This window comes from Callorhinus ursinus, unplaced genomic scaffold (genome assembly GCF_003265705.2).
Source record: "Callorhinus ursinus isolate GAN/ISIS: 27379988/994484 unplaced genomic scaffold, GSC_fseal_2.0 scaffold2, whole genome shotgun sequence".
Lineage (NCBI taxonomy): Eukaryota > Metazoa > Chordata > Mammalia > Carnivora > Otariidae > Callorhinus > Callorhinus ursinus.
In genome coordinates this window covers 4,667,632-4,673,853 of record NW_027397064.1, presented here as the reverse complement: position 1 = coordinate 4,673,853, position 6,222 = coordinate 4,667,632, and the positions used below count along the sequence as shown (strand labels likewise).

At 40.0% G+C, this 6,222-nt stretch overlaps 1 non-coding gene across 1 annotated transcript; it reads left to right on the top strand.

Moving 5' to 3' along the window:
* Positions 1-2,232: 2,232 nt before the first annotated feature.
* On the top strand, positions 2,233-2,360 carry LOC112807982 (U8 small nucleolar RNA). Its single transcript, XR_003204221.1, has one exon. It is a non-coding gene; the product is annotated as a U8 small nucleolar RNA (small nucleolar RNA).
* Positions 2,361-6,222: the final 3,862 nt, after the last annotated feature.

The window sequence follows — 6,222 nt, the reverse complement described above, 5'->3', positions numbered from 1 at the left end:
ACACTGAACCATATGTTGAAACCCTCGATGGACTATTAATCACAATTTTGTTCTGGGCTCTAGAGCCCTGATTGGAAATGCATCTGTGTAAGTAGCCTTTTTTGGGAAAATTACACATCTTACACTGAAGCAACTAATCAAGTCTTCCCCACTCTTCACAATGGAAAAGCAGAGACGGCAGCTTATCCAAATGAAAACCAAGATGATTATATTCTAATGAGAATGCAGGGCAAGCGCAATTATAGACAAGTGTGCAAAGTTAGTGAGGCCTTTCTTTCTATTTTGGTGAGTAGTTATATGAAAATACCCTTAGGCTTTCCTGCTGCATTGTGGGGATCAGAAATGGCTCTCGATGTATTTGAATGTAATCATGAATACATCTTACTCTATCAGTTTCCACTTTAAAAAGGGAGTTGGATTCTCGGGAACAGTGAAGACATGAAATCTGAGAGCCAGGAGGAGACAGGTGGAACCCAGGCCGACAGCAGAGACAGTCTAGGGTGAGGCCATCTGGCACATCGCCTCTCTGACAGACACCCCCTCAGGTTAGCGACATAAGAGCCTAATATAGACAGGAACCTGTAGCATGTGGAAGACAATTCCAGAATCTCCGATACTCTTACTTGGCTTTGTTAGGAAGCAAGTTGATTCACATTGATGCCTTTCCTGTATCCATCCACCTGCCCATCGGGCTGGTCAATGGTAGGGGCAGGTGTGGGGACAAGATCAGGCAATAGAAGATGGTTGATTAGAGTTTCCTGAGGTTTTAAACTTTGAATCTGTATATATGGATTTGTTGCGCCCGTTTGAAATTAAAGTGTTGTTAATAAAAAATGTCTGATCTTTGGAGGAGAAAGTGTATGTGTATATAAGTGAAGGCACATGCCCCAGAGTCAGCATTAATATTTTAACTATGTAAGGGATTAATTTATTTTAAATGTATTTTCTGCTCTTGATGTGTGCTGGCTAAGCAGCAGCTAATTCTGTTTTTAAGATGCCAGACTCTATTTCCCTAGGGGAGCAAAAGACCTGCATCCTCAAAGGTGTAAACTTCTAATTAAAGAGGTAAAAAACCACACATAGGCTGTCAGGATGTCAAATGCTATGATGATTTGGAATTTATCTAAGAGTATTTGTTTTGAATCTCAAGTTTAGCTAAGATAACCACACCTCCCCAACCCCTTTTCTTTCCCACTGATGGACAAGGAGAGAAACTTTCTAAATATTCCTGAGAGAGAGAAAAAAGAGTGAAACTCACCTGCCATAAAATTTTCAAACTCTGAGGAAAAAAGGGGGCTTTGCTGTGTTTGGAGACCTAACAAGAGAGGAGACTGCCCATGAATTAATGGAAGGTCTCAGGAGCATCACGCTCCGCCAACCCCAACCTGGGGTGAGGGCCATCCGAATGGATGCATTATGCCTGCCCACACTCAGGCTATTCTCACAGGGCCCTGACTGCCCTCCCCATCCCTGAATTTGCAATAGTTGAGTATGACTTAAAGGGAACTGGTGGGTCAGCACATATGATGGAGAGGAGAGGAACGGAGCGGGAAGGAGGGAGGGAAGGAAGGTGCTAAATGAAAACAAGGTGTCCCCCTGCCCATCACCAAGAGAGAGGAGAGCCCATGGGAGCTGCATAACTCGGCCCTGCTGGCCAAGGCATTATTCTAGCCACTGATGAAGAATTATACTTGCTGCTACAAAGAATATACACATCTGAAATTCTATTAAATGTTGTTAGCTTGCAGAAAGTTCGAACCAATTAAAACCACTCACACCAAAACAGAATACTATCTAAAAAAAAAAAAAAAATCATTGGGATTGTCAGGTAGGATAATCTTTACCTGTTCCTGCTTTTGTTTTTTTTCCTTTAAATTTTTATTGTTATGTTAATCACCATGCATTACATCATTAGTTTTTGATGTAGTGTTCCATGATTCATTGTTTGTGCATAACACCCAGTGCTCCATGCAGAACGTGCCCTCTTTAATACCCATCACCAGGCTAACCCATCCCCCCACCCTCCTCCCCTCTAGAACCCTCAGTTTGTTTTTCAGAGTCCATCATCTCTCATGGTTCGTCTCCCCCTCCGATTTACCCCCCTTCATTCTTCCCCTCCTGCTATCTTCTTCTTTTTTTTTTCTTAACATATATCGCATTATTTGTTTCAGAGGTAAGATCTGTGATTCAACAGTCTTGCACAATTCACAGCGCTCACCGTAGCACATACCTTCCCCAATGTCTGTTCCTGCTTTTAGAGGGCAGATTGGAACATGATGATTGAAGTTTGCATGATTTGTGATTAGCATCTCTGCATAATCAGGACTTATGGCACCCTGATTTGATTGCTCTTATTTGATTCTTTCTGGAAAAAAAAGTGATTCGTCCCTCTGACAGGTATTCTTTTCATGTTTGCTCGTTCTGTTCAATTCTTTTTCCAAAGTGTGTATTTATATCCTTTGCCCACTTTTCTCTTGTCTCTTAATTATTGATTTGTAAAAGCTTTTTATATAAGAAGGACATTGACTTTTGCCAATTTTGTCATAAATAACTTATCATAGGTCTTTTAACTGTTTTGGTCATATAGAAATCATTTTTATTATTATTTAGCTGTTTATGTCTTCATATACATCCATTATTTTCCTTTAAAGGTTTCTGGCTTGGGAGTTACAGTTAGAAATTCATGTTCATTTTAAAATTACAGAATTATTCACTAAAATTTTCTCCCAATAGAGGTGTCTGGCTGGCTCAGTCCATGGAGTGTGTGACTCTTGATCTCCAGGTTGTGAGTTCAAGTCTCATGTTGGGTGTAGAGATTATCTAAAAATAAAATATTTAAAAATAAACAAATAAATAAAATTTTCTCCCAATAGCTTCATGGTTTCATTTTTTAAAAAATATGTATATTTAAATCTTTACTCTCTGTGGGCATAAGATACAAGTTCAGGTTTTAACCTTGTATCCCCCCTCAAACGATTTGTTAGTTTTCCTAAAAAGCTGTACTGGATTTCTTTCTCATTCTCTCATTGCTTTAAATTCATGTGGATGTTTGGAACTATTCGTGGACTTTCAATCTCTTTGTCCTGGTGTCAATTATACTGTAGCTCTACAATTTTGGAGATTATTAGGGTATGTCCCAATCATTCCTTTTCTGTTGTCAAAATTTGACTATTCTCATATGTTTTCTTCCAACTGAATTTTATTGTTTTTTTTTAAAGATATTATTTATTTATTTGAGAGAGTGAGCAAGCGAGAGAGCACGAACAGGGGAAGGAGCAGAAGGAAAGGGAGAAGCAGACTCCCCACTGAGCAGGGAGCCTGACACAGGGCTCAATCCCAGGACCCTGAGATCATGACCTGAGCCGAAGGCAGATGCTTAACAGACTGAGCCACCCAGGCACCCCTCTTCCAACTGAATTTTAAATTTATATGCTCTTTACCTTTTTTCAAAGGGCTTGTTTGGTATATGTGGTAGTCAGAATAATACCCCCCACCCACAAAATTCTCCTAATTCTCAGGACCTGTGAACATATTCACTTACATGACAAAGGGACTTTGTTGTTGCATTAAATTAAGGATCTTGAGGTGGGGAGATTATGGGTCATCTGGGTTAGCCCAGTATAATCCCATGGGTCCTTTTAAATGGAAGAGAGAGGCAGAACAGGGGCCTCAGAAGGAGCTGGGAGGCTGGGTGAATGGTCAGAGATGCAACTGTGCCAGCTTTGAAGACAGACGAAGGAACCGCAAGACCAGGAATATGGATGAGTTCTAGACACTGAAATAGGCAAAGGAAAGGAATCGCCCCTAGAACCTCCAGAAGGAATGCAGCCCTTGATTCTAGGATGTCTCACCACTAGAACTATAAGGGAATAATAAATCTGTACTGTTTAAGCCACTAAGTTTGTGATGGTTTGTTATGGCAACTGTAGGAAACTAAAATGGTATACTTTTTAAATACCACTATATCTGAGAATCTATATGTTACACTCACACATAAACAATAGCTTGGTAGGTTAAAGAATCGGCTTACAATAATTTTCCCTCAAAATTGTAGAGATACTGATATGTTGATTTTTAACACTTTGTCCTGCAGAAGATAAGTTTGAAGCCAATCTGACTGTATGTTTACCTTTAACATGCTCACCCTAGGTGCTAAGAATAGGTCCCTTTAGCCTTGAAATACATCTTCACTGTCTATAGGTCTCCTTCTACTTAATTTCCTTGGTGTTGGTGGGCCCTTCAACTTGCAGGCTTGTATCTGTCTTCAGCCAAGGAAAGTTTTGGGGTATTATTTCTATGGGTTCTGCTTCTACTTCCTCTACAACATTTTCTGCTTCTGAGAATTCCCTTTATAGTTAAGAGTTGGTTTCTTGTCTCTATTGTCAAAATCTCATAACTGTTGGGGTTTTTTTCCCCAATCAACTGCTACAATACAGTATTTTATTACAGTTTGGTAATACATGTCTCCCCATACTTCTCAGGGCAAAATGAAGCAAGATATCACAGAAATAAACAGCATACTAAAATCACAAGCCATGCGTCCATGGTGTACATGCTATAATCTAAGCGACACTAGGCTGTTCTCTTTCACACCATCCAAAATGCACTTCTTATTTGTTTCGTTTTGTGCAAACGTGTTTCTTGGATCTAACCATTGTGATTACTAGAAAATGAATTCCATCATTTGCACATTAATGGCTAAGTGAAAGCAAACCTATATATAATAAAGCTGACTGAGCTCATTTCATGCTTCCTGCTTTGGGAACTTCCACATAAAAGCATTTATAATGCGTCGTGTGTTCAAACACACACTCAAATGAAGGGGAATAAAGGGAAGTGGAAGCCAAGAAGGCATCAGCATTTTTCTGGAAATGACTCAGGAAAGGCTTTTAAAGAGAGATTTTCGTCATGGCTTCATGAAGTGCAAGCACACTGTGACTAAGCTTGTTCTAAATGAGGTATAAACACTTCCATGATGCAATACTTCTGGATAACTGAGAAGTGGATTTACTCTATCCACAGGTTGGGTCTCCATAAAAACTAGGTGAAAACACCATTATTCATAGATGACATACAACTCCAAGAAAGAGACACCCGTGTTTATTTAGAGTATACAAGGGTCATGATTTCAACAACCCCAAGGAAGCTGTGTTCTGGGGCAGGATTATTGGGGATTACATGATGAAATATGTTTCTTACAGAAATCCAAACCGAATTAAATATAGGCATCGGGGGGCATAAATATAACACAAAACTTTGGGGCAAATTTTGTTGACTTTGAAAACCTAACACTTAAAAAAAATTCTCCCATGCAGATCTCCTAGAAACTTCTGAAACAATGAGACACATAGGTTACTTCAGATTAACGGGGATGAAATTTATGCACTTATAAGTTTATAATTTAGTACAGTTGTTTTAGTTCTAGGTGTGCTCCCAAGAGGGTACCAGATGTAGAAGTGATGTAGACAGTAGAGGCTGGGGGTGGTTGTTGGGTGAAGACCAGGGGTAAAGAAGTCTTCCTCCAAGATTTCTGCTGAGTCATGTTAGCCATGTTGAAATGATTAGGACCACAAGCCCCCATGTCTGAATGAACTCACCATTACCTCCATTATCCACCACAGCAGACACCCAGTGGTCAGCCTTCACTTCGCCCTCCCTCGCTCTCACACCATTCTTGTTATCACCATTATGACAAGCTCAGTTCAGGTCTTCATAACCTCTCACCTGGCTTACTGTGCGAGGCCATCATGTTAAAAATGGGCCAGCGATTTGAACAGACACTTCACCAAGGAAGACAATGACCAATTAGCACAGGAAAAGATGCTAAGTGTCACTGGTGTTCAGGAAAGTGAAAATTAAAACCACCAGCAAGATATCACTTCATACTCAAATTAAAATGAAAAATACCAAGAGCACCAAAAGTTGGCCAGGATGTGGAGCAAATAGGACTCTGAGACACTACTGGGGAGCACGTAAGACAAAACAACCGCTTTGTAGAGCTTTGTAGAGTTCCTGTGAAGTTGAACACAAGCTCGCCCTGTCTCAGCGCATCCTCAGGTATTTACCCAAGAGAAGTGAGAACATATGTCTACAAGAAACTCGTAAGAGAACGTTCATAGCAACTTTATTTATTGTAGCCAAAAACTGGGAGCAATCCAAATGTTCATTAGCAAGAGAAATGACAAACAGATTGTTGTTTATTCATACAATGGAGTATGTCTC